Consider the following 9,068-nt stretch of genomic DNA (forward strand, 5'->3'; position numbering starts at 1 on the left):
GTGTTATCCCACTTGGGATATTGATTGTTTTTTTGCTATAGGAAAACCCTGTTCTCAGCAAAGTACTTTGACTCCATTGGGAACCCCATTGAGAAAAACATACTAGAGAAATTTATTTATCAGAGCTTTTTTCCCTTCCTAATAAAGAGTGATACTTGCTAGGTAACTGTGGCACATACCTACTATAATCCTGGCTACTCAAGAGGCTGAGATCCAAAGGAAAAGGTCCTAAGCCAGACCAGGCAGGAAAGTACAAGACTGTCATCTCCAAAATAGCCAGCAAAAAGTAGGTATCATTTAAGCAAGTGTGAAGTCCTGAGTTTGATATGTTTCCTCACTATTAAGTGGTATTAGTCTTACAGTGAGTTGAAATGGCTGTTTTTATATATTTTTTTTATTGTAAAAATACTGTCCAGAGGGATTACAGTTACATGAGTAAGGTAACAAGTACATTTCCTAATGAGCATTGTTACCTCCTCCTTTGTTTTTCCCCTACCGAAATGGCTATTTTGATGATCACTAAAAATATGTACTTTAACCAAGTGTACAGAAGAGTTGTTTGATGAGGCCTTCAAGTCACTTTCTTGACGTTCTGTTTAAAAGGTTTATGATTATTACAACACGAAAAATTTTTGTGGTTGAACTGGAGATAAGAATCTCATGGACGTCATGCCAGGCTGGCAAGGAACCACAATTCTTAGATCTGTCTCCTGAGTAGCTAGGATCACAGGGGTGAGCCAATGGCCTTGGCTTAAACGTTATTTTTAAGGAGCTTGTCAGCAATGTATGTACTTAAACTCATTAGCAAAGGCATAATGTCAGGATTCTTATGTAATAAAATGCTTCAACCAAAAGTAAAAGTAATATTCAAGTTACAACTCTTGAAATGTTGCTTTCAAAGAAAGGAAATGAATGTCTGCTGTTGCGGGTGTTACAAGTTATTGCCAACTAAAAGATCAAGAAAGTAAAATGAAAGTTAAATCTGGAGATTTAAAGCAAGATGACTTGCTTTCAATACCTTGAGAATCCAAAAGAATAAGCAGTTAACAGTAATCATTTGGGAAAGAGTGGAAGACTCATTTGTAGTAAAAGGCACAAAATAACTACATTTGGAGGTAGAATTTCTGGTTGGAAGGTTAAATAGGTTCATTTGACAGATTACATTTTCCACAGCCAGAAGGTAAGGTTGGAGTGGACTTAAAAAATACTGATAGTGTACTATTACTATGGATTACCTGTTTCAGGTTCTCTACAGTGGCAGAACTAATAGATACATACACATATGAAAGGATTTATTAAGGGAACTTGTTGGGTCTTCCTCCGTCCCATGAAAGACGGACAGGTACTTTAAGGTAAGTGCGGCTCTCTTCTGTTCCCCAGCCTCCCTCAGCCCGGGAGATAATCAGACCCAGCGGGAAGCCAAATCCAGCAGGTAGAAAACTCGTTTATTAACAGAGAGCAGCCCTTTTTAAAGCCAAAAAGGGCAGGTGGCCTGGCAAGCGAGGAGGAGGATCCAATCACTGTCAAGGTCACACCTTATGCATCTAAGCCTTCACAGGCTGGTTAGGCACTGATCGTAAGGTGAATTGGGCTCTCCCCACTCAACTCCCTCTCAGCGCCATCTTTGCTGCCCATGTGCTCTGCAGGAACTGGTTTTAGTAATTGTAGAGGCTGAGAAGTCCCATGAAAAGCTGTCTGCAAGCTGGAGGTAAGGATTCTTGGCTCAGTCCAAATCCTCAAACCTCAGAACCAGAGAAGCCAATAGTGTGATTACTCAGTCCAAGGCAAGAGATAGGAGAACTCTTGTGCTGTTGGCATGCAAAAGCCAGAGAGCCAACAGTTACGATATTCAAGGGAAGGCTCCCTATCTCTCAGTCTAACACATACCTTTGTCCTCTGGGAAAAAAATATTTATTATATCAATATATTTATTAATATATTAATACATTTATTAATATATATTGTTATAGATGTATTAATATATTTTATTATATATTATAATATATTAATATATTTTGGGGGGGTCCGGTTGTGGGACCTGAACTCTGGGCCTCAGCTCTTCAGCTCAAGGCTAGTGCTCTACCACTTGAGCCACAGTGCCACTTTGGTTTTTTTTCTTTTTGCTTATGTGGTGCTGAGGAATCTAACCCAGGGCCTCATGCATGCAAGGCAAGCGCTCTACCACTGAGCCACCTTCTCAGCCCTGGAAATATTTTTTATAGATGCAGTTAAAATAATGTTTTACGCTCAAAATGTTCTTTAACCCATTCATGGAATAATTAATGCTCTAGAACATTGCTGAAAAGCTGAACAATCATTTAGTAGAGGCCAGCAGTTGCTGATCATACCAGTAGAATAGTGTCTAGAGACTTAAAGACAAAAGAGACAAAGTCTGCATAAAACTACAGATACTTCCAGGTGCCAGTAGCTCATGCTTATAATTGTAGCTACACAGGTTTGAAGCCAGCCCAGGCAGGAAAGCCTGAAATTCTTATCTCCAATAAACTACTCAGGGAAAATAAAAAACAAGTGGTGCTGTAGCTCAAATGGTAGAGCACTAGCCTTGAGCTAAAGCTGAGGGACAGCTCTGAGGCCCAGAGTTCAAGTCCCAGGAGTGGCAAAACACACACACACACAAAACACAGAGTGCATGCTGCAGCCTATGACCTCAGAGGAGCAACCAGAGGGAGCACCTCTTGAATTGCTTGTTCCTGGCTGAATGCTTTTAAGCTTCCTAAACGGTTTCTGAGCCACACACAGATAACATGGTAAAAGAAACTACTGACTAGGGGTTCCAAGCAGCCTTTGACCAACCACTGACTAAATGTGCTAACTCAAGAGCAGCTCCAAGGAAAGTCAGATTTAAAGATTTAAAAATGAAAGGATAAAAAGCTGAGCTGTGAGGCAGAAATAGACATGAATTAATCTAGCTAAATTACTAGATTAAAAATATACAGGAGGGGGAAGAGGAGAATTGTGTGCAGAGATCTATAAATGTTGCCTACAATGTCCAGTTTCAATACAAGATTATGTAAAGAATCACAAAAATGGATCAGTAGATGAATAAACATGCAATAGCTCTTTTGAGAGGTACCAGATGTAAAATAAATCCTGAGCGTGTATTAGTATGTCCAAAACATTGAAAAAATTAAGGAATGAGCTCACATTTGCTGTCCTAGTACCCAGAAGACAGACTTGGAAGATCAAGGTTCAAAGCCAACTCAGGCAGAGAAGTCTGAGAGAATTATCTCCAATTAATCAGAAAAAAAGCTAGAACAAGAGCTGTTACTCAAGGGTCTGGGAAGGTAGCTCAGTGATAGAGAGTTTGCCTTGCATGCATGAGGCCTGGATTCCTCAGCACCACATAAACAGAAAAGCCAGAAGTGGCTTTTAAATGTTTTGGACATACTAATACATGCTCAGGATTTATTTTACATCTGGTACCTCTCAAAAGAGCTATTGCATGTTTATTCATCTACTGATCCATTTTTGTGATTCTTTACATAATCTTGTGGCTCAAGTGGTAGAGCTCTAGCCTTGAGCTGAAGAGCTGAAGGACTGCACTCAGACCCAGAGTTCAGAGTTCAGGCCCCATGACCAACAACAACAACAAAAACTTAAACTGTAGAGCACCAGCAGTGAGCAAGAAAGCTGAACAAGAGCATGAAGCTTCTGAGTTCAAGTCCCAGTACAGACAAAAAAAAAAAGTTAAGAAACATGAGGCTATTACATCAAGCAGGGATCATAAAGAGAAAAGATTTTTTTAATCCTAATAAAAATTGATCCAAAAAATGCCATAACCAAAGTACAGAATTCACTAGAAGCAGCAGCAGCCTCAAGAAGACAGAAGAAAAAGACAATAGTCTTTCTATTCTGAAAGTGAGATATTCAGTTGAGATACTTAGCTCATTTCCTATTTATTAATTGGCTTATTGTGGCTATTTAATTTTTTGAGATCTTTGTATGTTCTACATATTAATCCCATATCCATTAGTAGATGATAAAGATTTCTCTCATCCTATAGGTTGTCTCTTGTTTCTAGTTTTTTGTTTTTGTTCAGAAATTTTTTACTTTGAGGCAGTCTCATTTGTCAGTTCTTTTCTAGGCAATTGGAATCTTGTTCAGAAAATAATTGTTTATGCCAATAACTTCCAGAGTTTTATGTTTTTTTCTGTACTAGATTTACAGTTTTAGACCTTACGTTGAGTTCTTTGATTCATTTGGAGTTGATACAAGGTATGAGAGAAGAATCAAGTTTCAGTTTCATGCATGTTGATAACCATTTTGCCAGCACCACTTGTGGACTCTTCCACAAGTGTCTTTTTTTAAAGTATATTTTTTGTTCCCTTGTTGAAAAGGTTTGATTTCTAGGTTTTCTATTTTCCATTGGTCTTCAGGTTGTTTTGTTGTTGTTGTTTTTAGTTAGGGGGCTTGAACTCAGGTCCTAGGCACTCCTGAGTTTTTTCACTCAAGGCTAGAGCTCTACCACTTTTGAGCCACAATGCCACTTCCCGTTTTCTGATGGTTAATTGGAGATAAGAGTCTCATGAACTTTCCTTTGAAGTCTGGCTTTGAACTGTGATCCCCAGATCTCAGCCTCCTGACTACCTAGGATTGTGGTGTGAGCCACTGACACCAGGCTCTTAGGTTTGTTTTTGTGCCAATATCATGCTGTTTTTGTTATTATGGCTCTGTAGTATAATTTGAAGTCCAGTATTGTGATACCTTCTATATTGCTCTTTTTGCTCAAGATTGCATTTGCTATTTGATGCCTTTCATGCTTTATCTGATTTTTTTGATAGATGTTTCTATTTTATGAAGAATGACATTGAAACATTGATGGATATTGCATTGAATCTGTAGATTGCTTTTGGCAGTATGGTTATTCTCATCATATTCTGCCAATCCATGAGTATGGAAGGTCATTCCATCTTCTGGTGTCTTCTTCAATTTCTTTTAAGTTTTCTTAGTAGTTGTTTTTTTTTTTTTTTTTTTTTCGTCAGTCGTTGGGGCTTGAACCCTGGGCTTGGGTGCTGTCCCTCAGCTCTTCAGCTCAAAGCGAGCACTCTACCACTTGAGCCACGGTGACACTTCCGGTTTCTGGAGGTTTATTGGAAAGAAGAGTCTCACAGCCTTTCCTGCCCGGGCTGGCTTTAAACCAAGATCCTCAGAACTCAGCCTCCTGAGTAGCTAGGATTACAGATGTGTTTAGTTGTTTTTTGTTTTGTTTTGTTTTTTGGGGGTCTGGTGATGGGGCCTGAACTCTGGGCCTGGGCACTGTCCCTCAGTTCTTCAGCTCAAGGCTAGCGCTCTACCACTTGAGCCACAGTGCCACTTCCGGCTTTTTTTCTTTTTGCTTATGTGGTGCTGAGGAATCGAGCCCAGGGCCTCAGGCATGCAAGGCAAGTGCTCTACCGCTGAGCCATCTTCCCAGCCCCCAGTTTTTTTTCTTTTTTGAAGGTTGTAGGGCTTGAACTCAGGGCCTAAGTGCTCAAGGCTTTTCTGCTCGAGGCCAGAGCTCTACCACTTTGAGTGACAACTCTACGTCTGGGTTTCTGGTGGTTGACTGGAGATAAGAGCTCACAGACTTTCCTGCCTAGTCTGGTTTCAAACTGAGATCCTCAGGACACAGCCTCCCTCCTGAGTAGCTAGGATTACAGGAGTGAGCCACTAGTGTTTATTGTGGATGTTTTCACCTCATTGGTTAATAGATGTTTTATTGGTTTTGAGGCTTTGTTTTCCTGATTTATCTTTCTGCTTTTTTATTATTGTTGATATAATACAGACAAGCTACTAATCTTCCTGGCAAAAATTCCCTAATCTTCATTATTTCTTTCCATCTGCTAATTATTAGGTTTGTTCTCATTTTTCTAAAAACCTGTGGCATATCATTAGGATATTTGAAATCTCTCTAGTCTCCTTAATGTAGGCTCTCATAGCTATAAATTGTCTTATTAAGCCTGCCTTTTCTGTATCCCAAAGGTTGGTAGCTTGTTTTCTCATTTTCACTGGGTTCCAGGAACTTTTGAAATAAGGGAGAGATATCCCTTATTTCTTCAGTGATCCACTGGTCATTCAACAATATGTTGCTCAGTCTCCATGTATTTGAATATTTTATGTAGTATCTTTTTTGTATGTTTGTGTACTGATCCTGAGACTTGAATTCAGGGCCTGGATGCTGTCCCTGAGATTTTCTGCCCAAGGCTAGTATTCTTCCACTTTGAGCACAGCTCCACTTCTGGTTTTCTGGTGGTATATTAGAGATAAGAGTCTCACAGACTTTTCTGCCCTGGCTTGCTTTGAACTGATCCTCAGATCTCAGGTGGCATGAACCACCGGTGCTTGCTGTAGTATCATTTGACGTTAAGTTTTAGTTTAGTTCCATTATGGCATGATAGAATACAGGGTGTTATTTCAGTTTTTTAAAAAATATTTCCTAACTTGCTTTATGTCCTAAAGTATCATCTATTTTGGAGGAAGTTCCACAGGCGCTAAGAATATGTATTATGCAGCTGCTGAATGAAATACTCTATAGATGTTTGTTAAGTCCACTTGGTCTATAGTATCATTTAGTTCTGACAATTTCTTTGTTAATTTTTTGAAGGATTTATTGGTGAGCTTGGGACATTTGAAATTTCCTGCTATTGTTATACTGGGATATATCAGTGCTTGTAAGTCCAGAATTGTTTATTTAGTGAGCTTGAGTATGTCACTTTGTCAGGAAAATTCGTTTTTGTATGGATCCATGTGCTTGCCAGATGTTTTTCCATCTGCCCTAAGTATTTGTCTTTGTCAATGAGATGTTTCTTGTAGACAACAAATGAGTAGGTCCTGCTTTCTAGTCCAAGTTACTGTTCTGTGTCTTTTGATGGGAGAATTGAGATCATTAACACTCAGTGTTACTATTGAAATACTATGCATTTCCTGTCATTTTACTGTTTTTCTGATAAGGGCTTCTTTCCTATTTCTTCTTCACTAACCTACTCAACTAGTAGGTCTTATTTGTTCCTGTTTTTGATTGCTGTGCTCTGTTGGATTCTGTTAGCATCCAATAGAGTGCTGGCTTAGTAAATATGAATTCCTTTCACTTTCGTTTATTGCACAAGGTCTTTATTTTACTCTTAATTATGAAGTATAATTTTGTTGGATATACTAATGTACATCGGCAAGTATTACTCTTCAGGACTTGTTTGTTTTTTTTTGGGGGGGGGTCCGGTCATGGAGCCTGAACTCTGGGCCTGAGCACTGTCCCTCAGCTCTTCAGCTCAAGGCTAGCGCTCTACCACTTGAGCCACAGCGCCACTTCCAGCTTTTATCTTTTTGCTTATGTGGTGCTGAGGAATTGAACCCAGGGCCTCTGGCATGCAAGGCAAGCGCTCTACCACTGAGCCACCTTCCCAGCCCCCAGGACTTGTATTATGTTCTACAATGCCCTCCTTGCATTTAGAATTTGTGTTGAATAATGTGTCAGTTATCCTCTGTGGTTGCTATTGTATATGACTTGCAGCTTCAGTATTCTGTATATTTGTTGCCTTAACTATAATATGTTTAGGGGTATTTCTTCTTAAATCTTATTTCCTTGGGGTTCTGTATGACTCCTCTGTGTAGATGTCCTTCTCTTCCTCATGGTTAGGGAAGCTTTCTTCTTTTATGTAATTAAATAGATTATCTGTGCCTTTAGTTTTCCTTCTATATCCATGATTTATAGGATTGGCCTTTTTAAAGAGCTTCAGAGGTTTTGCATATAAATTCATATTTTTTTAGTATTTTCAAAAATAAACAATCAGGTTGTAGGAATGGCTTAAGCTTCACAAATGTCAGGTCCCGAATCCACATCCTGGTACCTGCCAAAATGGTTGGGGTGCCCAATTTCTAAAACCTATATATCTGATTTTGTTGTTAGATATGTCTGAATTTTATTTGCTTCTTAGGGCTATTCGTAATAGGGATCATAGTCTGGGAGATTTAAAAAACATCTGTTGTCTCTCAGTTATGGATGCTGGACGTCTGAAATCAAGATCTCAGCAGGCTCATGTTCCCTCTGGAAGCTGCTAGGACCTCTGTCCTGACCTCCTCTTGTCTTTGTTGGTTTCCAACAATCTTTGGCACTCCTAGGCTTGCAGGGTGATCACCCTAGTCTCTCATCTTCATAGGCTCTTCTTCCTGGATACCCCCTGACATAGTCTTCCCTCTGGATTTCTATTCGTAGCCAGATCTCTTCTTTCTATAAGGACACTAATTACTGTATTAGCCACCTATTTTACTGATCTCAACGTCATTATATCTGTAGACTGAACACAACTGAACTCAAATAATATGACATGTAATATTCTCCCTACCTTTCACATGAGTCTGAGTCTATCAATACTTTCTAGTCTTTCTGAATACTTCATGAGACTGCTGCTGTCTTATAATCCTGTCTGTTTCTCATTTGAAAATTAGACTTCGCAATTAGCTTTCTTAACATTTCAACATTGTCTAGAGTACACAGGAGAAAAGAGAACTTTGATATGACAAAGAAGAACATATTGTTGGTCTGATTTAAGACCTTGGACATGGAAGCTCATACTGGCTATGCTTTACTGACCATCAATATCTGCTTTTCTGCTCTCTGGAATGCTGTCCTATGAACTGGTGCTTCCATCTAGTTTTTCTGTCATTTTGCTTTCAAGTTAGGTTCCATGTAACAGTCATACAGATCAGAGAGAATAATTACGTTTAATAAGTGAAGGTAACAACAAAATCCAGCAGAACTTCTAAAAAGTTGATTTCCATATACACTACTCATGATTGGGAGCAGATACAAAAAGGAACCATAACACACTTACCCCATATCTGCACTTACAAATACCATAGATTACCTATAATAGTTTGTTTTCTATACATTCAAATTGTAACCAAGACATGATGGTACGTATTTGACAGAAGAGAACCTATTTATATTCCTGCACAACTGAGCACCTCACAGTACTGAATTTCCAGCATCTTTGTTTTATCCAAAAATAAAACTTTCTTATTTTGAAAATAGAATGTTCTTTTCTGAAATGACTGAAAATACAGTATACCTG

The sequence above is a fragment of the Dipodomys ordii genome, unplaced genomic scaffold (genome assembly GCF_000151885.1).
Source record: "Dipodomys ordii isolate 6190 unplaced genomic scaffold, Dord_2.0 Scaffold36, whole genome shotgun sequence".
Classification (NCBI taxonomy): Eukaryota; Metazoa; Chordata; class Mammalia; order Rodentia; family Heteromyidae; genus Dipodomys; species Dipodomys ordii.